Raw genomic sequence first — 27,317 nt, forward strand, 5'->3', positions numbered from 1 at the left:
GCACAACACCACTCGTTGCTATTCTGCCACTCCGGTGGGACACAACTTTTACTGGCTGCTGTAAACGCTGAACAACGTGCTTTGGATTTGGCACCACACCACACGTTGCCATTCCGTCACACCGGTGGGTCATAACTTTTCCTTGCTGCTGTGCACGCTGAACAACGTGCTTTGGTTTCGGCACAACACCACTCGTTGCTATCTGCCACTCCGGTGGGACATAACTTTTACTGGCTGCTGTACACAATGAACAACGTGCTTTGCTTTCGGCGCCACACCACATGTTGCCATTCCTTCACACCGGTGGGTCATAACTTTTACTTGCTGCTGTACACGCTGAACAACGTGCTTTGGTTTCGGCACAACAGCACACGTTGCCATTCCGTCACACCGGTGGGTCATAACTTTTACTTGCTGCTGTACACGCTGCACAACCTGCTTTGGATTCGGCGCAACACCACTCGTTGCCATTCTGCCACTCCGGTGGGACATAACGTTTACTGGCTGCTGTACACACTGAACAACGCGCTTTGGATTCGGAACCACACCACACGTTGCCATTCAGTCACACCGGTGGGTCATAACTTTTACTTGCTGCTGTACACGCTGAACAATGGGCTTTGGATTCGGCGCAACACCACTCGTTGCCATTCCGTCACTCCGGTAGGTCATAACTTTTACTTGCTGCTGTACACGCTGAGCAACGTGCTTTGGATTCGGCGCAACACCACTCGTTGCCATTCCGTCACACCGGTGGGTCATAACTTTTACTTGCTGCTGTACACGCTGAACAACGTGCTTTGGATTCGGCACAACACCACACGTTGCCATTCGGTCACACCGGTGGGTCATAACTTTTACTTGCTGCTGTACACGCTGAACAACGTGCTTTGTTTTCGGCACACCACCACTCGTTGCTATTCTGGCACTCCGGTGGGACATAACTTCTACTGGCTGCTGTACACGCTGAACAACGTGCTTTGGATTCGGCACAACACCACTCGTTGCCATTCCGTCACTCCGGAGGGTCATAACTTTTACTCGCTGCTGTACACGTTGAACAACGTGCTTTGGTTTCGGCACAACACCACACGTTGCCATTCCGTCACACCGGTGGGTCATAACTTTTACTTGCTGCTGTACACGCTGAACAACGTGCTTTGGAATCGGCACAGCACCACTCGTTGCCATTCCGTCACACCTGTGGGTCATAACTTTTACTTGCTGCTGTACACGCTGAACAACGTGCTTTGTTTTCGGCACAACACCACTCGTCGCTATTCTGCCACTCCGGTGGGACATAACTTTTACTGGCTGCTGTACACGCTGAACAACGTGCTTTGAATTCGGCACCACACCACTCGTTGCCATTCCGTCACTCCGGAGGGTCATAACTTTTACTCGCTGCTGTACACGTTGAACAACGTGCTTTGGTTTCGGCACAACACCACACGTTGCCATTCCGTCACACCGGTGGGTCATAACTTTTACTTGCTGCTGTACACGCTGAACAACGTGCTTGGGTTTCGGCACAACACCACTCGTTGCTATTCTGCCACTCCGGTGGGACACAACATTTACTGGCTGCTGTAAACGCTGAACAACGTGTTTTGGATTTGGCACCACACCACAGGTTGCCATTCCGTCACACCGGTGGGTCATAACTTTTCCTTGCTGCTGTACACGCTGAACAACGTGCTTTGGTTTCGGCACAACACCACTCGTTGCTATCTGCCACTCCGGTGGGACATAACTTTTACTGGCTGCTGTACACACTGAACAACGTGCTTTGGATTCGGCACCACACCACTCGTTGCCATTCCGTCACACCGGTGGGTCATAACATTTACATGCTGCTGTACACGCTGAACAACGTGCTTTGGTTTCTGCACAACACCACACGTTGCCATTCCGTCACACCGGTGGGTCATAACTTTTACTTGCTGCTGTACATACTGAACAACGTGCTTTTGTTTCGGCACAACACCACACGTTGCCATTCCGTCACACCGGTGGGTCATAACTTTCACTTGCTGCTGTACACGCTGAACAACGTGTTTTTTATTCGGCGCAACACCACTCATTGCCATTCCGTCACTCCGGTGGGTCATAACTTTTACTTGCTACTGTACACGCTGAACAACGTGCTTTGGATTCGGCGCAACACCAATCGTTGCCATTCCGTCACTCCGGTGGGTCATAAATTTTACTTGCTGCTGTACATGCTGAACAACGTGCTTTGGATTCGGCACCACACCACACGTTGCCATTCCGCCACACCGGTGGATCATAACTTTTACTTGCTGCTGTACACGCTGAACAGCGTGCTTTGGATTCGGCACAACACCACACGTTGCCATTCGGTCACACCGGTGGGTCATATCTTTTACTTGCTGCTGTACACGCTGAACAACGTGCTTTGTTTTCGGCACAACACCACACGTTGCCATTCGGTCACACCGGTGGATAATAACTTTTACTTGCTGCTGTACACGCTGAACAACGTGCTTTGGTTTCGGCACAACACCACTCGTTACTATTCTGCCACTCCGGTGGGACATAACGTTTACTGGCTGCTGTACACACTGAACAACGCGCTTTGGATTCGGCACCACACCACTCGTTGCCATTCCGTCACTCCGGTGGGTCATAACTTTTACTTGCTGCTGTACACGTTGAACAACGTGCTTTGGTTTCGGCACAACACCACTCGTTGCTATTCTGCCACTCCGGTGGGACATAACCTTTACTGGCTGCTGTACACGCTAAACAACGTGCTTTGGATTCGGCACCACACCACACGTTGCCATTCCGTCACACCGGTGGGTCATAACTTTTACTTGCTGCTGTACACTCTGAACAACGTGCTTGGGTTTCGGCACAACACCACTCGTTGCTATTCTGCCACTCCGGTGGGACACAACTTTTACTGGCTGCTGTAAACGCTGAACAACGTGCTTTGGATTTGGCACCACACCACACGTTGCCATTCCGTCACACCGGTGGGTCATAACTTTTCCTTGCTGCTGTGCACGCTGAACAACGTGCTTTGGTTTCGGCACAACACCACTCGTTGCTATCTGCCACTCCGGTGGGACATAACTTTTACTGGCTGCTGTACACAATGAACAACGTGCTTTGCTTTCGGCGCCACACCACATGTTGCCATTCCTTCACACCGGTGGGTCATAACTTTTACTTGCTGCTGTACACGCTGAACAACGTGCTTTGATTTCGGCACAACACCACACGTTGCCATTCCGTCACACCGGTGGGTCATAACTTTTACTTGCTGCTGTACACGCTGAACAACGTGCTTTGGTTTCGGCACAACACCACACGTTGCCATTCCGTCACACCGGTGGGTCATAACATTTACATGCTGCTGTACACGCTGAACAACGTGCTTTGGTTTCGGCACAACACCACACGTTGCCATTCAGTCACACCGGTGGGTCATAACTTTTACTTGCTGCTGCACACGCTGAACAACGTGCTTTGGGTTCGGCACAACACCACACGTTGCCATTCCGTCACACCGGTGGGTCATAACTTTTACTTGCTCCCGTACACGCTGAACAACGTGCTTTGGATTCGGCGCAACACCACTCATTGCCATTCCGTCACTCCGGTGGGTCATAACTTTTACTATCTGCTGTACACGCTGAACAACGTGCTTTGGATTCGGCACCACACCACACGTTGCCATTCCGTCACACCGGTGGGTCATAACATTTACATGCTGCTGTACACGCTGAACAACGAGCTTTGGTTTCGGCACAACACCACACGTTGCCATTCCATCACACCGGTGGGTCATAACTTTTACTTGCTGCTGTACCCGTTGAACAACGTGGTTTGGTTTCGGCACAACACCACACGTTGCCATTCCGTCACACCGGTGGGTCATAACTTTTACTTGCTGCTGTACACGCTGAACAACGTGCTTTGGATTCGGCGCAACACCACTCGTTGCCATTCCGGCACTCCGGTGGGTCATAACTTTTACTTGCTGCTGTACACGCTGAACAACGTGCTTTGGATTCGGCACCACACCACACGTTGCCATTTCGTCACACCGGTTGGTCATAACTTTTACTTGCTGCTGTACACGCTGAGCAACGTGCTTTGGATTCGGCACAACACCACACGTTGCCATTCCGTCACACCGGTGGGTCATAACTTTTACTTTCTGCTGTACACGCTGAACAACGTGCTTTGTTTTTGGCACAACACCACTCGTCGCTATTCTGCCACTCCGGTGGGACATAACTTTTACTGGCTGCTGTACACGCTGAACAACGTGGTTTGGATTCGGCACCACACCACTCGTTGCCATTCCGTCACTCCGGTGGGTCATATCTTTTACTTGCTGCTGTACACGTTGAACAACGTGCTTTGGTTTCGGCACAACACCACTCGTTGCTATTCTGCCACTCCGGTGGGACATAACCTTTACTGGCTGCTGTACACGCTAAACAACCTGCTTTGGATTCGGCAACACACCACACGTTGCCATTCCGTCACACCGGTGGGTCATAACTTTTACTTGCTGCTGTACACGCTGAACAACGTGCTTGGGTTTCGGCACAACACCACTCGTTGCTATTCTGCCACTCCGGTGGGACACAACATTTACTGGCTGCTGTAAACGCTGAACAACGTGCTTTGGATTTGGCACCACACCACAGGTTGCCATTCCGTCACACCGGTGGGTCATAACTTTTCCTTGCTGCTGTACACGCTGAACAACGTGCTTTGGTTTCGGCACAACACCACTCGTTGCTATCTGCCACTCCGGTGGGACATAACTTTTACTGGCTGCTGTACACACTGAACAACGTGCTTTGGATTCGGCACCACACCACTCGTTGCCATTCCGTCACTCCGGTGGGTCATAACTTTTACTTGCTGCTGTACACGCTGAACAACGTGCTTTGGATTCGGCGCAACACCAATCGTTGCCATTCCGTCACTCCGGTGGGTCATAAATTTTACTTGCTCCTGTACACGCTTAACAACGTGCTTTGGATTCGGCACCACACCACACGTTGTCATTCCGCCACAACGGTGGATCATAACTTTTACTTGCTGCTGTACACGCTGAACAACGTGCTTTGGATTCGGCACAACACCACACGTTGCCATTCTGTCACACCGGTGGGTCATATCTTTTACTTGCTGCTGTATACGCTGAACAACGTGCTTTGTTTTCGGCACAACACCACACGTTGCCATTCGGTCACACCGGTGGATAATAACTTTTACTTGCTGCTGTACACGCTGAACAACGTGCTTTGGTTTCGGCACAACAGCACACGTTGCCATTCCGTCACACCGGTGGGTCATAACTTTTACTTGCTGCTGTACACGCTGAACAACGTGCTTTGGATTCGGCGCAACACCACTCGTTGCCATTCCGTCACTCCGGTGGGTCATAACTTTTACTTGCTGCTGTACACGCTGAACAACGTGCTTTGGTTTCGGCACAACACCACTCGTTACTATTCTGCCACTCCGGTGGGACATAACGTTTACTGGCTGCTGTACACACTGAACAACGCGCTTTGGATTCGGCACCACACCACACGTTGCCATTCAGTCACACCGGTGGGTCATAACTTTTACTTGCTGCTGTACACGCTGAACAATGGGCTTTGGATTCGGCGCAACACCACTCGTTGCCATTCCGTCACTCCGGTAGGTCATAACTTTTACTTGCTGCTGTACACGCTGAACAACGTGCTTTGGTTTCGGCACAACACCACTCGTTGCCATTCCGTCACTCCGGTGGGTCATAACTTTTACTTGCTGCTGTACAGGCTGAACCACGTGCTTTGGATTCGGCACCACACCACACGTTGCCATTCCGTCACACCGGTGGGTCATAACTTTTACTTGCTGCTGTACATGTTGAACAACGTGCTTTGGTTTCGGCACAACACCACTCGTTGCTATTCTGCCACTCCGGTGAGACATAACCTTTACTGGCTGCTGTACACGCTAAACAACGTGCTTTGGATTCGGCACCACACCACACGTTGCCATTCCGTCACACCGGTGGGTCATAACTTTTACTTGCTGAAGTACACTCTGAACAACGTGCTTGGGTTTCGGCACAACACCACTCGTTGCTATTCTGCCACTCCGGTGGGACACAACTTTTACTGGCTGCTGTAAACGCTGAACAACGTGCTTTGGAATTGGCGCCACACCACACGTTGCCATTCCGTCACACCGGTGGGTCATAACTTTTCCTTGCTGCTGTGCACGCTGAACAACGTGCTTTGGTTTCGGCACAACACCACTCGTTGCTATCTGCCACTCCGGTGGGACATAAGTTTTACTGGCTGCTGTACACAATGAACAACGTGCTTTGGATTTGGCACCACACCACTCGTTGCCATTCCGTCACTCAGGAGGGTCATAACTTTTACTTGCTGCTGTACACGCTGAACAACTTGCTTTGGTTTCGGCACAACACCACACGTTGCCATTCCGTCACACTGGTGGGTCATAACATTTACATGCTGCTGTACACGCTGAACAACGTGCTTTGGTTTCGGCACAACACCACACGTTGCCATTCCGTCACACCGGTGGGTCATAAGTTTTACTTGCTGCTGTACACGCTGAACAACGTGCTTTGGTTTCGGCACAACACCACACGTTGCCATTGCGTCACACCGGTGGGTCCTAACTTTTACTTGCTGCCGTACACGCTGAACAACGTGCTTTGGATTCGGCGCAACACCACTCATTGCCATTCCGTCACTCCGGTGGGTCATAACTTTTACTTGCTGCTGTACACGCTGAAAAACGTGCTTTGGATTCGGCACCACACCACACGTTGCCATTCCGTCACACCGGTGGGTCATAACATTTACATGCTGCTGTACACGCTGAACAACGTGCTTTGGTTTCGGCACAACACCACACGTTGCCATTCCGTCACACCGGTGGGTCATAACTTTTACTTGCTGCTGTACCCGCTGAACAACGTGCTTTGGTTTCGGCACAACACCACACGTTGCCATTCCGTCACACCGGTGGGTCATAACTTTTACTTGCTGCTGTACACGCTGAACAACGTGCTTTGGATTCGGCGCAACACCACTCGTTGCCATTCCGGCACTCCGGTGGGTCATAACTTTTACTTGCTGCTGTACACGCTGAACAACGTGCTTTGGATTCGGCACCACACCACACGTTGCCATTCCGTCACACCGGTGGGTCATATCTTTTACTTGCTGCTGTACACGCTGAACAACGTGCTTTGTTTTCGGCACAACATCACTCGTTGCTATTCTGCCACTCAGGTGGGACATAACATTTACTGGCTGCTGTACATGCTGAACAACGTGCTTTGGATTCGGCACCACACCACTCGTTGCCATTCCGTCACTCCGGTGGGTCATAACTTTTACTTGCTGCTGTACACGTTGAACTACGTGCTTTGGTTTCGGCACAACACCACTCGTTGCTATTCTGCCACTCCGGTGGGACATAACCTTTACTGGCTGCTGTACACGCTAAACAACGTGCTTTGGATTCGGCACCACACCACACGTTGCCATTCCGTCACACCGGTGGGTCATAACTTTTACTTGCTGAAGTACACTCTGAACAACGTGCTTGGGTTTCGGCACAACACCACTCGTTGCTATTCTGCCACTCCGGTGGGACACAACTTTTACTGGCTGCTGTAAACGCTGAACAACGTGCTTTGGTTTCGGCACAACACCACTCGTTGCCATTCCGTCACTCCGGTGGGTCATAACTTTTACTTGCTGCTGTACACGCTGAACAACTTGCTTTGGTTTCGGCACAACACCACACGTTGCCATTCCGTCACACTGGTGGGTCATAACATTTACATGCTGCTGTACACGCTGAACAACGTGCTTTGGTTTCGGCACAACACCACACGTTGCCATTCCGTCACACCGGTGGGTCATAACTTTTACTTGCTGCTGTACACGCTGAACAACGTGCTTTGGTTTCGGCACAACACCACACGTTCCCATTCCGTCACACCGGTGGGTCATAACTTTTACTTGCTGCCGTACACGCTGAACAACGTGCTTTGGATTCGGCACCACACCACACGTTGCCATTCCGTCACAACGGTGGGTCATAACATTTACATGCTGCTGTACACGCTGAACTACGTGCTTTGGTTTCGGCACAACACCACACGTTGCCATTCCGTCACACCGGTGGGTCATAACATTTACTTGCTGCTGTTCCCGCTGAACAACGTGCTTTGGTTTCGGCACACCACACGTTGCCATTCCGTCACACCGGTGGGTCATAACTTTTACTTGCTGCTGTACACGCTGAACAACGTGCTTTGGATTCGGCGCAACACCACTCGTTGCCATTCCGGCACTCCGGTGGGTCATAACTTTTACTTGCTGCTGTACACGCTGAACAACGTGCTTTGGATTCGGCACCACACCACACGTTGCCATTCCGTCACACCGGTAGGTCATAACTTTTACTTGCTACTGTACACGCTGAACAACGTGCTTTGGATTCGGCACAACACCACACGTTGCCATTCGGTCACACCGGTGGGTCATAACTTTTTACTTGCTGCTGTACACGCTGAACAACGTGCTTTGTTTTCGGCACACCACCACTCGTTGCTATTCTGACACTCCGGTGGGACATAACTTTTACTGGCTGCTGTACACGCTGAACAACGTGCTTTGGATTCGGCACAACACCACTCGTTGCCATTCCGTCACTGCGGTGGGTTATAACTTTTACTCGCTGCTGTACACGTTGAACAACGTGCTTTGGTTTCGGCACAACACCACTCGTTGCGATTCTGCCACTCCGGTGGGACATAACCTTTACTGGCTGCTGTACACGCTGAACAACGTGCTTTGGATTCGGCACCACACCACACGTTGCCATTCCGTCACTCCGGTGGGTCATAACTTTTACCTGCTGCTGTACAAGCTGAACAACGTGCTTTGGTTTCGGCACAACACCACTCGTTGCTATTCTGCCACTCCGGTGGGACATAACTTTTACTGGCTGCTGTACACGCTGAACAACGTGCTTTGGATTCGGCACCACACCACACGTTGCTATTCTGCCACTCCGGTGGGACATAACTTTTACTGGCTGCTGTACACACTGAGCAACGTGCTTTGGATTCGGCACCACACCACTCGTTGCCATTCCGTCACTCCGGTGGGTCATAACTTTTACTTGTTGCTGTACACGCTGAACAACGTGCTTTTGTTTGGGCACAACACCACACGTTGCTATTCTGCCACTCCGGTGGGACACAACATTTACTGGCTGCTGTACACGCTGAACAACGTGCTTTGGATTTGGCACCACACCACAGGTTGCTATTCTGCCACTCCGGTGGGACATAACCTTTACTGGCTGCTGTACACGCTGAACAACGTGCTTTGGATTCGGCACCGCACCACACGTTGCCATTCCGTCACACCGGTGGGTCATAACTTTTACTTGCTGCTGTACACGCTGAACAACGTGCTTTGGATTCGGCGCAACACCACTCGTTGCCATTCCGGCACTCCGGTGGGTCATAACTTTTACTTGCTGCTGTACACGCTGAACAACGTGCTTTGGATTCGGCGCAACACCAATCGTTGCCATTCCGTCACTCCCGTGGGTCATAAATTTTACTTGCTCCTGTACACGCTTAACAACGTGCTTTGGATTCGGCACCACACCACACGTTGTCATTCGGTCACACCGGTGGGTCATAACTTTTACTTGCTGCTGTACATGCAGAACAACGTGCTTTGTTTTCGGCACACCACCACTCGTTGCTATTCTGACACTCCGGTGGGACATAACTTTTACTGGCTGCTGTACACGCTGAACAACGTGCTTTGGATTCGGAACAACACCACTCGTTGCCATTCCGTCACTCCGGTGGGTCATAACATTTACATGCTGCTGTACACGCTGAACAACGTGCTTTGGTTTCTGCACAACACCACACGTTGCCATTCCGTCACACCGGTGGGTCATAACTTTTACTTGCTGCTGTACACGCTGAACAACGTGCTTTGGTTTCGGCACAACACCACACGTTGCCATTCCGTCACACCGGTTGGTCATAACGTTTACTTGCTGCTGTACACGCTGAACAACGTGCTTTGGATTCGGCACCACACCACACGTCGCCCTTCCGTCACACCGGTGGGTCATAACTTTTACTTGCTGCTGTACACGCTGAACAACGTGCTTTGGTTTCGGCACAACACCACACGTTGCCATTCCGGCACACCGGTGGGTCGTAACTTTTACTGGCTGCTGTACACACTGAACAACGTGCTTTGCTTTCGGCGCCACACCACATGTTGCCATTCCGTCACACCGGTGGGTCATAACGTTTCCTTGCTGCTGTACACGCTGAACAACGTGCTTTGGTTTCGGCACAACACCACTCGTTGCTATCTGCCACTCCGGTGGGACATAACCTTTACTGGCTGCTGTACACAATGAACAACGTGCTTTGGATTTGGCACCACACCACTCGTTGCCATTCCGTCACTCCGGTGGGTCATAACATTTACTGGCTGCTGTACACACTGAACAACGTGCTTTGCTTTCGGCGCCACACCACATGTTGCCATTCCGTCACACCGGTGGGTCATAACTTTTACTTGCTGCTGTACACGCTGAACAACGTGCTTTGATTTCGGCATAACACCACACGTTGCCATTCCGTCACACCGGTGGGTCATAACATTTACATGCTGCTGTACACGCTGAACAACGTGCTTTGGTTTCGGCACAACACCACACGTTGCCATTCCGTCACACCGGTGGGTCATAACTTTTACTTGCTGCTGTACACGCTGAACAACGTGCTTTGGTTTCGGCACAACACCACACGTTGCCATTCCGTCACACCGGTGGGTCATAACTTTTACTTGCTGCTGTACACGCTGAACAACGTGCTTTGGATTCGGCGCAACACCACTCATTGCCATTCCGTCACTCCGGTGGGTCGTAACTTTTACTTGCTGCCTTTACACGCTGAACAACGTGCTTTGGATTCGGCTCCACACCACACGTTGCCATTCCGTCACCCCGGTGTGTCATAACATTCACATGCTGCTGTACACGCTGAACAACGTGCTTTGGTTTCGGCACAACACCACACGTTGCCATTCCGTCACACCGGTGGGTCATAACTTTTACTTGCTGCTGTACACGCTGAACAACGTGCTTTGGTTTCGGCACAACACCACACGTTGCCATTCCGTCACACCGGCGGGTCATAACATTTACTTGCTGCTGTACACGCTGAACAACGTGCTTTGGATTCGGCGCAACACCACTCGTTGCCATTCCGGCACTCCGGTGGGTCATAACTTTTACTTGCTGCTGTACACGCTGAACAAAGTGCTTTGGATGCGGCACCACACCACACGTTGCCATTCCGTCACACCGGTTGGTCATAACTTTTACTTGCTGCTGTACACGCTGAACAACGTGCATTGAAATCGGCACAACACCACACGTTGCCATTCGGTCACACCGGTGGGTCATAACTTTTACTTGCTGCTGTACACGCGGAACACCGTGCTTTGTTTTCGGCACACCACCACTCGTTGCTATTCTGACACTCCGGTGGGACATAACTTTTACTGGCTGCTGTACACGCTGAACAACGTGCTTTGGATTCGGAACAACACCACTCGTTGCCATTCCGTCACTCCGGTGGGTCATAACATTTACATGCTGCTGTACACGCTGAACAACGTGCTTTGGTTTTTGCACAACACCACACGTTGCCATTCCGTCACACCGGTGGGTCATAACTTTTACTTGCTGCTGTACACGCTGAACAACGTGCTTTGGTTTCGGCACAACACCACACGTTGCAATTCCGTCACACCGGTGGGTCATAACTTTTACTTGCTGCTGTACACGCTGAACAACGTGCTTTGGATTCGGCGCAACACCACTCAATGCCATTCCGTCACTCCGGTGGGTCATAACTTTTACTTGCTGCTGTACACGCTGAACAACGTGCTTTGGATTCGGCGCAACACCAATCGTTGCCATTCCGTCACACCGGTGGGTCATAACTTTTACTTGCTGCTGTACACGCTGAACAACGTGCTTTGGTTTCGGCACAAGACCACACGTTGCCATTCCGTCACACCGGTGGGTCATAACTTTTACTTGCTGCTGTACACGCTGAACAACGTGCTTTGGATTCGGCACAACACCACACGTTGCCATTCGGTCACACCGGTGGGTCATAACTTTTACTTGCTGCTGTACACGCTGAACAACGTGCTTTGGATTCGGCTCCACACCACACGTTGCCATTCCGTCACACCGGTTGGTCATAACATTTACATGCTGCTGTAGACGCTGAACAACGTGCTTTGGTATCGGCACAACACCACACGTTGCCATTCCGTCACACCGGTGGGTCATAACTTTTACTTGCTGCTGTACACGCTGAACAACGTGCTTTGGTTTCGGCACAACACCACACGTTGCCATTCCGTCACACCGGTGGGTCATAACTTTTACTTGCTGCTGTACACGCTGAACAACGTGCTTTGGATTCGGCGCAACACCACTCGTTGCCATTCTGGCACTCCGGTGGGACATAACTTTTACTGACTGCTGTACAAAATGAACAACGTGCTTTGGATTTGGCACCACACCACTCGTTGCCATTCCGTCACTCCGGTGGGTCATAACTTTTACTTGCTGCTGTACACGCTGAACAACTTGCTTTGGTTTCGGCACAACACCACTCGTTACTATTCTGCCACTCCGGTGGGAAATAACTTTTACTGGCTGCTGTACACACTGAACAACGTGCTTTGCTTTCGGCGCCACACCACATGTTGCCATTCCGTCACACCGGTGGGTCATAACTTTTACTTGCTGCTGTACACGCTGAACAACGTGCTTTGATTTCGGCCTAACACCACACGTTGCCATTCCGTCACACCGGTGGGTCATAACATTTACATGCTGCTGTACACGCTGAACAACGTGCTTTGGTTTCGGCACAACACCACACGTTGCCATTCCGTCACACCGGTGGGTCATAACTTTTACTTGCTGCTGTACACGCTGAACAACGTGCTTTGGTTTCGGCACAACACCACACGTTGCCATTCCGTCACACCGGTGGGTCATAACTTTTACTTGCTGCTGTACACGCTGAACAACGTGCTTTGGATTCGGCGCAACACCACTCATTGCCATTCCGTCACTCCGGTGGGTCATAACTTTTACTTGCTGCTGTACACGCTGAACAACGTGCTTTGAATTCGGCACCACACCACACGTTGCCATTCCGCCACCCCGGTGGGTCATAACATTTACATGCTGCTGTACACCCTGAACAACGTGCTTTGGTTTCGGCACAACACCACAAGTTGCCATTCCGTCACACCGGTGGGTCATAACTTTTACTTGCTGCTGTACACGCTGAACAACGTGCTTTGGTTTCGGCACAAGACCACACGTTGCCATTCCGTCACACCGGTGGGTCATAACTTTTACTTGCTGCTGTACACGCTGAGCAACGTGCTTTGGATTCGGCGCAACACCACTCGTTGCCATTCCGGCACTCCGGTGGGTCATAACTTTTACTTGCTGCTGTACACGCTGAACAAAGTGCTTTGGATGCGGCACCACACCACACGTTGCCATTCGGTCACACCGGTTGGTCATAACTTTTACTTGCTGCTGTACACGGTGAACAACGTGCATTGGATTCGGCACAACACCACACGTTGCCATTCGGTCACACCGGTGGGTCATAACTTTTACTTGCTGCTGTACACGCTGAACAACGTGCTTTGTTTTCGGCACACCACCACTCGTTGCTATTCTGACACTCCGGTGGGACATAACTTTTACTGGCTGCTGTACACGCTGAACAACGTGCTTTGGATTCGGAACAACACCACTCGTTGCCATTCCGTCACTCCGGTGGGTCATAACTTTTACTTGCTGCTGTACACGCTGAACAACGTGCTTTTTGTTTCGGCACAACACCACACGTTGCAATAACGTCACACCGGTAGGTCATAACTTTTACTTGCTGCTGTACACGCTGAACAACGTGCTTTGGATTCGGCGCAACACCACTCATTGCCATTCCGTCACTCCGGTGGGTCATAACTTTTACTTGCTGCTGTACACGCTGAACAACGTGCTTTGGATTCGGCGCAACACCAATCGTTGCCATTCCGTCACTCCGGTGGGTCATAAATTTTACTTGCTGCGGTACACGCTTAACAACGTGCTTTGGATTCGGCACCACACCACACTTTGCCATTCCGCCACACCGGTGGATCATAACTTTTACTTGCTGCTGTACACGCTGAACAACGTGCTTTGGATTCGGCACAACACCACACGTTGCCATTCGGTCACACCGGTGGGTCATAACTTTTACTTGCTGCTGTACACGCTGAACAACGTGCTTTGTTTTCGGCACAACACCACACGTTGCCATTCGGTTACACCGGTGGATAATAACTTTTACTTGCTGCTGTACACGCTGAACAACGTGCTTTGGTTTCGGCACAACAGCACACGTTTCCATTCCGTCACACCGGTGGGTCATAACTTTTACTTGCTGCTGTACACGCTGAACAACGTGCTTTGTTTTCGGCACAACACCACTCGTTGCTATTCTGCCACTCTGGTGGGACATAACATTTACTGGCTGCTGTACATGCTGAACAACGTGCTTTGGATTCGGCACCACACCACTCGTTGCCATTCCGTCACTCCGGTGGGTCATAACTTTTACTTGCTGCTGTACACGTTGAACAACGTGCTTTGGTTTCGGCACAACACCACTCGTTGCTATTCTGCCACTCCGGTGGGACATAACATTTACTTGCTGCTGTACACGCTTAACAACGTGCTTTGGATTCGGCACCACACCACACGTTGCCATTCCGCCACACCGGTGGATCATAACTTTCACTTGCTGCTGTACACGCTGAACAACGTGCTTTGGATTCGGCACAACACCACACGTTGCCATTCGGTCACACCGGTGGGTCATAACTTTTACTTGCTGCTGTACACGCTGAACAACGTGCTTTGGATTCGGCACAACACCACACGTTGCCATTCGGTCACACCGGTGGGTCATAACTTTTACTTGCTGCTGTACAGGCTGAACAACGTGCTTTGGATTCGGCACCACACCACACGTTGCCATTCCGTCACACCGGTGGGTCATAACTTTTACTTGCTGCTGTACACGCTGAACAACGTGCTTTGTTTTCGGCACAACACAACTCATTGCTATTCTGCCACTCTGGTGGGTCATAACTTTTACTTGCTGCAGTACACGCTGAACAACGTGCTTTGGATTCGGCGCAACACCACTCATTGCCATTCCGTCACTCCGGTGGGTCATAACTTTTACTTGCTGCTGTACACGCTGAACAACGTGCTTTGGATTCGGCGCAACACCAATCGTTGCCATTCCGTCACACCGGTGGGTCATAACTTTTACTTGCTGCTGTACACGCTGAACAACGTGCTTTGGTTTCGGCACAAGACCACACGTTGCCATTCCGTCACACCGGTGGGTCATAACTTTTACTTGCTGCTGTACACGCTGAACAACGTGCTTTGGATTCGGCACAACACCACACGTTGCCATTCGGTCACACCGGTGGGTCATAACTTTTACTTGCTGCTGTACACGCTGAACAACGTGCTTTGGATTCGGCTCCACACCACACGTTGCCATTCCGTCACCCCGGTGGGTCATAACATTTACATGCTGCTGTACACGCTGAACAACGTGCTTTGGTTTCGGCACAACACCACACGTTGCCATTCCGACACACCGGTGGGTCATAACTTTTACTTGCTGCTGTACACGCTGAACAACGTGCTTTGGTTTCGGCACAACACCACACGTTGCCATTCCGTCACACCGGTGGGTCATAACTTTTACTTGCTGCTGTACACGCTGAACAACGTGCTTTGGATTCGGCGCAACACCACTCGTTGCCATTCCGGCACTCCGGTGGGACATAACTTTTACTGGCTGCTGTACACAATGAACAACGTGCTTTGGATTTGGCACCACACCACTCGTTTCCATTCCGTCACTCCGGTGGGTCATAACTTTTACTTGCTGCTGTACACGCTGAACAACTTGCTTTGGTTTCGGCACAACACCACTCGTTACAATTCTGCCACTCCGGTGGGAAATAACTTTTACTGGCTGCTGTACACACTGAACAACGTGCTTTGCTTTCGGCGCCACACCACATGTTGCCATTCCGTCACACCGGTGGGAAATAACTTTTACTTGCTGCTGTACACGCTGAACAACGTGCTTTGATTTCGGCATAACACCACACGTTGCCATTCCGTCACACCGGTGGGTCATAACATTTACATGCTGCTCTACACGCTGAACAACGTGCTTTGGTTTCGGCACAACACCACACGTTGGCATTCCGTCACACCGGTGGGTCATAACTTTTACTTGCTGCTGTACACGCTGAACAACGTGCTTTGGTTTCGGCACAACACCACACGTTGCCATTCCGTCACACCGGTGGGTCATAACTTTTACTTGCTGCTGTACACGCTGAACAACGTGCTTTGGATTCGGCGCAACACCACTCATTGCCATTCCGTCACTCCGGTGGGTCATAACTTTTACTTGCTGCTGTACACGCTGAACAACGTGCTTTGGATTCGGCACCACACCACACGTTGCCATTCCGCCACCCCGGTGGGTCAAAACATTTACATGCTGCTGTACACGCTGAACAACGTGCTTTGGTTTCGGCACAACACTACAAGTTGCCATTCCGTCACACCGGTGGGTCATAACTTTTACTTGCTGCTGTACACGCTGAACAACGTGCTTTGGTTTCGGCACAAGACCACACGTTGCCATTCGGTCACACCGGTGGGTCATAACTTTTACTTGCTGCTGTATACGCTGAACAACGTGCTTTGTTTTCGGCACACCACCACTCGTTGCTATGCTGACACTCCGGTGGGACATAACTTTTACTGGCTGCTGTACACGCTGAACAACGTGCTTTGGATTCGGCACAACACCACTCGTTGCCATTCCGTCACTCCGGTGGGTCATAACTTTTACTCGCTGCTGTACACGTTGAGCAACGTGCTTTGGTTTCGGCACAACACCATTTGTTGCGATTCTGCCACTCCGGTGGGACATAACTTTTACTGGCTGCTGTACACGCTGAACAACGTGCTTTGGATTCGGCACCACACCACACGTTGCCATTCCGTCACACCGGTGGGTCATAACTTTTACCTGCTGCTGTACACGCTGAACAACGTGCTTTGGTTTCGGCACAACACCACTCGTTGCTATTCTGCCACTCCGGTGGGACATAACTTTTACTGGCTGCTGTACACGCTGAACAACGTGCTTTGGATTCGGCACCACACCACACGTTGCTATTCTGCCACTCCGGTGGGACATAACTTTTACTGGCTGCTGTACACACTGAGCAACGTGCTTTGGATTCGGCACCACACCACTCGTTGCCATTCCGTCACTCCGGTGGGTCATAACTTTTACTTGCTGCTGTACACGCTGAACAACGTGCTTTTGTTTGGGCACAACACCACACGTTGCTATTCTGCCACTCCGGTGGGACATAACTTTTACTGGCTGCTGTACACGGTGAACTACGTGCTTTGGATTCGGCACCACACCACACGTTGCTATTCTGCCACTCCGGTGGGACATAACCTTTACTGGCTGCTGTACACGCTGAACAACGTGCTTTGGATTCGGCACCGCACCATACGTTGCCATTCCGTCACACCGGTGGGTCATAACTTTTACTTGCTGCTGTACACGCTGAACAACGTGCTTTGGATTCGGCGCAACACCACTCGTTGCCATTCCGGCACTCCGGTGGGTCATAACATTTACTTGCTGCTGTACACGCTGAACAAAGTGCTTTGGATGCGGCACCACACCACACGTTGCCATTCCGTCACACCGGTTGGTCATATCTTTTACTTGCTGCTGTACACGCTGAACAACGTGCATTGGATTCGGCACAACACCACACGTTGCCATTCGGTCACACCGGTGGGTCATAACTTTTACTTGCTGCTGTACATGCTGAACAACGTGCTTTGTTTTTGGCACACCACCACTCGTTGCTATTCTGACACTCCGGTGGGACATAACTTTTACTGGCTGCTGTACACGCTGAACAACGTGCTTTGGATTCGGAACAACACCACTCGTTGCCATTCCGTCACTCCGGTGGGTCATGACATATACATGCTGCTGTACACGCTGAACAACGTGCTTTGGTTTCTGCACAACACCACACGTTGGCATTCCGTCACACCGGTGGGTCATAACTTTTACTTGCTGCTGTACACGCTGAACAACGTGCTTTGGTTTCGGCACAACACCACACGTTGCCATTCCGTCACACCGGTGGGTCATAACGTTTACTTGCTGCTGTACACGCTGAACAACGTGCTTTGGATTCGGCACCACACCACACGTTGCCCTTCCGTCATACCGGTGGGTCATAACTTTTACTTGCTGCTGTACACGCTGAACAACGTGCTTTGGTTTCGGCACAACACCACACGTTGCCATTCCGGCACACCGGTGGGTCATAACTTTTACTGAACAACGTGCTTTGCTTTCGGCGCCACACCACATGTTGCCATTCCGTCACACCGGTGGGTCATAACGTTTCCTTGCTGCTGTACACGCTGAACAACGTGCTTTGGTTTCGGCACAACACCACTCGTTGCTATCTGCCACTCCGGTGGGACATAACTTTTACTGGCTGCTGTACACAATGAACAACGTGCTTTGGATTTGGCACCACACCGCTCGTTGCCATTCCGTCACTCCGGTGGGTCATACCTTTTACTGGCTGCTGTACACACTGAACAACGTGCTTTGCTTTCGGCGCCACACCACATGTTGCCATTCCGTCACACCGGTGGGTCATAACTTTTACTTGCTGCTGTACACGCTGAACAACGTGCTTTGATTTCGGCATAACACCACACGTTGCCATTCCGTCACACCGGTGGGTCATAACATTTACATGCTGCTGTACACGCTGAACAACGTGCTTTGGTTTCGGCACAACACCACACGTTGCCATTCCGTCACACCGGTGGGTCATAACTTTTACTTGCTGCTGTACACGCTGAACAACGTGCTTTGGTTTCGGCACAACACCACACGTTGCCATTCCATCACACCGGTGGGTCATAACTTTTACTTGCTGCTGTACACGCTGAACAACGTGCTTTGGATTCGGCGCAACACCACTCATTGCCATTCCGTCACTCCGGTGGGTCGTAACTTTTACTTGCTGCTGTACACGCTGAACAACGTGCTTTGGATTCGGCTCCACACCACACGTTGCCATTCCGTCACCCCGGTGGGTCATAACATTTACATGCTGCTGTACACGCTGAACAACGTGCTTTGGTTTCGGCACAACACCACACGTTGCCATTCCGTCACACCGGTGGGTCATAACTTTTACTTGTTGCTGTACACGCTGAACAACGTGCTTTGGTTTCGGCACAACACCACACGTTGCCATTCCGTCACACCGGTGGGTCATAACTTTTACTTGCTGCTGTACACGCTGAACAACGTGCTTTGGATTCGGCGCAACACCACTCGTTGCCATTCCGGCACTCCGGTGGGTCATAACTTTTACTTGCTGCTGTACACGCTGAACAAAGTGCTTTGAATGCGGCACCACACCACACGTTGCCATTCCGTCACACCGGTTGGTCATAACTTTTACTTGCTGCTGTACACGCTGAACAACGTGCTTTGGATTCGGCGCAACACCAATCGTTGCCATTCCGTCACACCGGTGGGTCATAACTTTTACTTGCTGCTGTACACGCTGAACAACGTGCTTTGGTTTCGGCACAAGACCACACGTTGCCATTCCGTCACACCGGTGGGTCATACCTTTTACTTGCTGCTGTACACGCTGAACAACGTGCTTTGGATTCGGCACAACACCACACGTTGCCATTCGGTCACACCGGTGGGTCATAACTTTTACTTGCTGCTGCACACGCTGAACAACGTGCTTTGGATTCGGCTCCACACCACACGTTGCCATTCCGTCACCCCGGTGGGTCATAACATTTACATGCCGCTGTACACGCTGAACAACGTGCTTTGGATTCGGCACAACACCACACGTTGCCATTCCGTCACACCGGTGGGTCATAACTTTTACTTGCTGCTGTACACGCTGAACAACGTGCTTTGGTTTCGGCACAACACCACACGTTGCCATTCCGTCACACCGGTGGGTCATAACTTTTACTTGCTGCTGTACACGCTGAACAACGTGCTTTGGATTCGGCGCAACACCACTCGTTGCCATTCCGGCACTCCGGTGGGACATAACTTTTACTGGCTGCAGTACACAATGAACAACGTGCTTTGGATTTGGCACCACACCACTCGTTGCCATTCCGTCACACCGGTGGGTCATAACTTTTACTTGCTGCTGTACACGCTGAACAACGTGCTTTGGTTTCGGCACAACACCACACGTTGCCATTCCGTCACACCGGTGGGTCATAACTTTTACTTGCTGCTGTACACGCTGAACAACGTGCTTTGGATTCGGCGCAACACCACTCGTTGCCATTCCGGCACTCCGGTGGGTCATAACTTTTACTTGCTGCTGTACACGCTGAACAAAGTGCTTTGAATGCGGCACCACACCACACGTTGCCATTCCGTCACACCGGTTGGTCATAACTTTTACTGGCTGCTGTACACGCTGAACAACGTGCTTTGGATTCGGAACAACACCACTCGTTGCCATTCCGTCACTCCGGTGGGTCATAACATTTACATGCTGCTGTACACGCTGAACAACGTGCTTTGGTTTCTGCACAACACCACACGTTGCCATTCCGTCACACCGGTGGGTCATAACTTTTACTTGCTGCTGTACACGCTGAACAACGTGCTTTGGTTTCGGCACAACACCACACGTTGCCATTCCGTCACACCGGTGGGTCATAACGTTTACTTGCTGCTGTACACGCTGAACAACGTGCTTTGGATTCGGCACCACACCACACGTTGCCCTTCCGTCATACCGGTGGGTCATAACTTTTACTTGCTGCTGTACACGCTGAAAAACGTGCTTTGGTTTCGGCACAACACCACACGTTGCCATTCCGGCACACCGGTGGGTCATAACTTTTACTGAACAACGTGCTTTGCTTTCGGCGCCACACCACATGTTGCCATTCCGTCACACCGGTGGGTCATAACGTTTCCTTGCTGCTGTACACGCTGAACAACGTGCTTTGGTTTCGGCACAACACCACTCGTTGCTATCTGCCACTCCGGTGGGACATAACTTTTACTGGCTGCTGTACACAATGAACAACGTGCTTTGGATTTGGCACCACACCGCTCGTTGCCATTCCGTCACTCCGGTGGGTCATAACTTTTACTGGCTGCTGTACACACTGAACAACGTGCTTTGCTTTCGGCGCCACACCACATGTTGCCATTCCGTCACACCGGTGGGTCATAACTTTTACTTGCTGCTGTACACGCTGAACAACGTGCTTTGATTTCGGCATAACACCACACGTTGCTTTTCCGTCACACCGGTGGGTCATAACATTTACATGCTGCTGTACACGCTGAACAACGTGCTTTGGTTTCGGCACAACACCACACGTTGCCATTCCGTCACACCGGTGGGTCATAACTTTTACTTGCTGCTGTACACGCTGAACAACGTGCTTTGGTTTCGGCACAACACCACACGTTGCCATTCCATCACACCGGTGGGTCATAACTTTTACTTGCTGCTGTACACGCTGAACAACGTGCTTTGGATTCGGCGCAACACCACTCATTGCCATTCCGTCACTCCGGTGGGTCGTAACTTTTACTTGCTGCTGTACACGCTGAACAACGTGCTTTGGATTCGGCTCCACACCACACGTTGCCATTCCGTCACCCCGGTGGGTCATAACATTTACATGCTGCTGTACACGCTGAACAACGTGCTTTGGTTTCGGCACAACACTACACGTTGCCATTCCGTCACACCGGTGGGTCATAACTTTTACTTGCTGCTGTACACGCTGAACAACGTGCTTTGGATTCGGCGCAACACCACTCGTTGCCATTCCGGCACTCCGGTGGGTCATAACTTTTACTTGCTGCTGTACACGCTGAACAAAGTGCTTTGAATGCGGCACCACACCACACGTTGCCATTCCGTCACACCGGTTGGTCATAACTTTTACTTGCTGCTGTACACGCTGAACAACGTGCATTGGATTCGGCACAACACCACACGTTGCCATTCGGTCACACCGGTGGGTCATAACTTTTACTTGCTGCTGTACACGCTGAACAACGTGCTTTGTTTTCGGCACACCACCACTCGTTGCTATTCTGACACTCCGGTGGGACATAACTTTTACTGGCTGCTGTACACGCTGAACAACGTGCTTTGGATTCGGAACAACACCACTCGTTGCCATTCCGTCACACCGGTGGGTCATAACTTTTACTTGCTGCTGTACACGCTGAACAACGTGCTTTGGATTCGGCGCAACACCACTCGTTGCCATTCCGGCACTCCGGTGGGACATAACTTTTACTGGCTGCAGTACACAATGAACAACGTGCTTTGGATTTGGCACCACACCTCTCGTTGCCATTCCGTCACACCGGTGGGTCATAACTTTTACTGGCTGCTGTACACGCTTAACAACGTGCTTTGGATTCGGAACAACACCACACGTTGCCATTCCGTCACACCGGTGGGTCATAACTTTTACTTGCTGCTGTACACGCTGAACAACGTGCTTTGGATTCGGCGCAACACCACTCGTTGCCATTCCGGCACTCCGGTGGGACATAACTTTTACTGGCTGCAGTACACAATGAACAACGTGCTTTGGATTTGGCACCACAGCACTCGTTGCCATTCCGTCACACCGGTGGGTCATAACTTTTACTTGCTGCTGTACACGCTGAACAACGTGCTTTGGTTTCGGCACAACACCACACGTTGCCATTCCGTCACACCGGTGGGTCATAACTTTTACTTGCTGCTGTACACGCTGAACAACGTGCTTTGGATTCGGCGCAACACCACTCGTTGCCATTCCGGCACTCCGGTGGGTCATAACTTTTACTTGCTGCTGTACACGCTGAACAAAGTGCTTTGAATGCGGCACCACACCACACGTTGCCATTCCGTCACACCGGTTGGTCATAACTTTTACTGGCTGCTGTACACGCTGAACAACGTGCTTTGGATTCGGAACAACACCACTCGTTGCCATTCCGTCATACCGGTGGGTCATAACTTTTACTTGCTGCTGTACACGCTGAACAACGTGCTTTGGTTTCGGCACAACACCACACGTTGCCATTCCGGCACACCGGTGGGTCATAACTTTTACTGAACAACGTGCTTTGCTTTCGGCGCCACACCACATGTTGCCATTCCGTCACACCGGTGGGTCATAACGTTTCCTTGCTGCTGTACACGCTGAACAACGTGCTTTGGTTTCGGCACAACACCACTCGTTGCTATCTGCCACTCCGGTGGGACATAACTTTTACTGGCTGCTGTACACAATGAACAACGTGCTTTGGATTTGGCACCACACCGCTCGTTGCCATTCCGTCACTCCGGTGGGTCATAACTTTTACTGGCTGCTGTACACACTGAACAACGTGCTTTGCTTTCGGCGCCACACCACATGTTGCCATTCCGTCACACCGGTGGGTCATAACTTTTACTTGCTGCTGTACACGCTGAACAACGTGCTTTGATTTCGGCATAACACCACACGTTGCCATTCCGTCACACCGGTGGGTCATAACATTTACATGCTGCTGTACACGCTGAACAACGTGCTTTGGTTTCGGCACAACACCACACGTTGCCATTCCGTCACACCGGTGGGTCATAACTTTTACTTGCTGCTGTACACGCTGAACAACGTGCTTTGGTTTCGGCACAACACCACACGTTGCCATTCCATCACACCGGTGGGTCATAACTTTTACTTGCTGCTGTACACGCTGAACAACGTGCTTTGGATTCGGCGCAACACCACTCATTGCCATTCCGTCACTCCGGTGGGTCGTAACTTTTACTTGCTGCTGTACACGCTGAACAACGTGCTTTGGATTCGGCTCCACACCACACGTTGCCATTCCGTCACCCCGGTGGGTCATAGCATTTACATGCTGCTGTACACGCTGAACAACGTGCTTTGGTTTCGGCACAACACCACACGTTGCCATTCCGTCACACCGGTGGGTCATAACTTTTACTTGCTGCTGTACACGCTGAACAACGTGCTTTGGTTTCGGCACAACACCACACGTTGCCATTCCGTCACACCGGTGGGTCATAACTTTTACTTGCTGCTGTACACGCTGAACAACGTGCTTTGGATTCGGCGCAACACCACTCGTTGCCATTCCGGCACTCCGGTGGGTCATAACTTTTACTTGCTGCTGTACACGCTGAACAAAGTGCTTTGAATGCGGCACCACACCACACGTTGCCATTCCGTCACACCGGTTGGTCATAACTTTTACTTGCTGCTGTACACGCTGAACAACGTGCATTGGATTCGGCACAACACCACACGTTGCCATTCGGTCACACCGGTGGGTCATACCTTTTACTTGCTGCTGTACACGCTGAACAACGTGCTTTGTTTTCGGCACACCACCACTCGTTGCTATTCTGACACTCCGGTGGGACATAACTTTTACTGGCTGCTGTACACGCTGAACAACGTGCTTTGGATTCGGAACAACACCACTCGTTGCCATTCCGTCACTCCGGTGGGTCATAACATTTACATGCTGCTGTACACGCTGAACAACGTGCTTTGGTTTCTGCACAACACCACACGTTGCCATTCCGTCACACCGGTGGGTCATAACTTTTACTTGCTGCTGTACACGCTGAACAACGTGCTTTGGTTTCGGCACAACACCACACGTTGCAATTCCGTCACACCGGTGCGTCATAACTTTTACTTGCTGCTGTACACGCTGAACAACGTGCTTTGGATTCGGCGCAACACCACTCATTGCCATTCCGTCACTCCGGTGGGTCATAACTTTTACTTGCTGCTGTACACGCTGAACAACGTGCTTTGGATTCGGCGCAACACCAATCGTTGCCATTCCGTCACACCGGTGGGTCATAACTTTTACTTGCTGCTGTACACGCTGAACAACGTGCTTTGGTTTCGGCACAAGACCACACGTTGCCATTCCGTCACACCGGTGGGTCATACCTTTTACTTGCTGCTGTACACGCTGAACAACGTGCTTTGGATTCGGCACAACACCACACGTTGCCATTCGGTCACACCGGTGGGTCATAACTTTTACTTGCTGCTGTACACGCTGAACAACGTGCTTTGGATTCGGCTCCACACCACACGTTGCCATTCCGTCACCCCGGTGGGTCATAACATTTACATGCCGCTGTACACGCTGAACAACGTGCTTTGGTTTCGGCACAACACCACACGTTGCCATTCCGTCACACCGGTGGGTCATAACTTTTACTTGCTGCTGTACACGCTGAACAACGTGCTTTGGTTTCGGCACAACACCACACGTTGCCATTCCGTCACACCGGTGGGTCATAACTTTTACTTGCTGCTGTACACGCTGAACAACGTGCTTTGGATTCGGCGCAACACCACTCGTTGCCATTCCGGCACTCCGGTGGGACATAACTTTTACTGGCTGCAGTACACAATGAACAACGTGCTTTGGATTTGGCACCACACCACTCGTTGCCATTCCGTCACTCCGGTGGGTCATAACTTTTACTTGCTGCTGTACACGCTGAACAACTTGCTTTGGTTTCGGCACAACACCACTCGTTACTATTCTGCCACTCCGGTGGGAAATAACTTTTACTGGCTGCTGTACACACTGAACAACGTGCTTTGCTTTCGGCGCCACACCACATGTTGCCATTCCGTCACACCGGTGGGTCATAACTTTTACTTGCTGCTGTACACGCTGAACAACGTGCTTTGATTTCGGCATAACACCACACGTTGCCATTCCGTCACACCGGTGGGTCATAACATTTACATGCTGCTGTACACGCTGAACAACGTGCTTTGGTTTCGGCACAACACCACACGTTGCCATTCCGTCACACCGGTAGATCATAACTTTTACTTCCTGCTGTACACGCTGAACAACGTGCTTTGGTTTCGGCACAACACCACACGTTGCCATTCCGTCACACCGGTGGGTCATAACTTTTACTTGCTGCTGTACACGCTGAACAACGTGCTTTGGTTTCGGCACAAGACCACACGTTGCCATTCCGTCACACCGGTGGGTCATAACTTTTACTTGCTGCTGTACACGCTGAACAACGTGCTTTGGATTCGGCGCAACACCACTCGTTGCCATTCCGGCACTCCCGTGGGTCATAACTTTTACTTGCTGCTGTACACGCTGAACAACGTGCTTTGGATTCGGCGCAACACCACTCGTTGCCATTCCGGCACTCCGGTGGGTCATAACTTTTACTTGCTGCTGTACACGCTGAACAAAGTGCTTTGGATGCGGCACCACACCACACGTTGCCATTCCGTCACACCGGTTGGTCATAACTTTTACTTGCTGCTGTACACGCTGAACAACGTGCATTGGATTCGGCACAACACCACACGTTGCCATTCGGTCACACCGGTGGGTCATAACTTTTACTTGCTGCTGTACACGCTGAACAACGTGCTTTGTTTGCGGCACACCACCACTCGTTGCTATTCTGACACTCCGGTGGGACATAACTTTTACTGGCTGCTGTACACGCTGAACAACGTGCTTTGGATTCGGAACAACACCACTCGTTGCCATTCCGTCACTCCGGTGGGTCATAACTTTTACTTGCTGCTGTACGCGCTGAACAACGTGCTTTGGTTTCGGCACAACACCACACGTTGCAATTCCGTCACACCGGTGGGTCATAACTTTTACTTGCTGCTGTACACGCTGAACAACGTGCTTTGGATTCGGCGCAACACCACTCATTGCCATTCCGTCACTCCGGTGGGTCATAACTTTTACTTGCTGCTGTACACGCTGAACAGCGTGCTTTGGATTCGGCACCACACCACACGTTGCCATTCCGCCACACCGGTGGATCATAACTTTTACTTGCTGCTGTACACGCTGAACAACGTGCTTTGGATTCGGCACAACACCACAC

Source organism: Amblyomma americanum, chromosome 3, assembly GCF_052857255.1.
Source record: "Amblyomma americanum isolate KBUSLIRL-KWMA chromosome 3, ASM5285725v1, whole genome shotgun sequence".
Taxonomy (NCBI): Eukaryota; Metazoa; Arthropoda; class Arachnida; order Ixodida; family Ixodidae; genus Amblyomma; species Amblyomma americanum.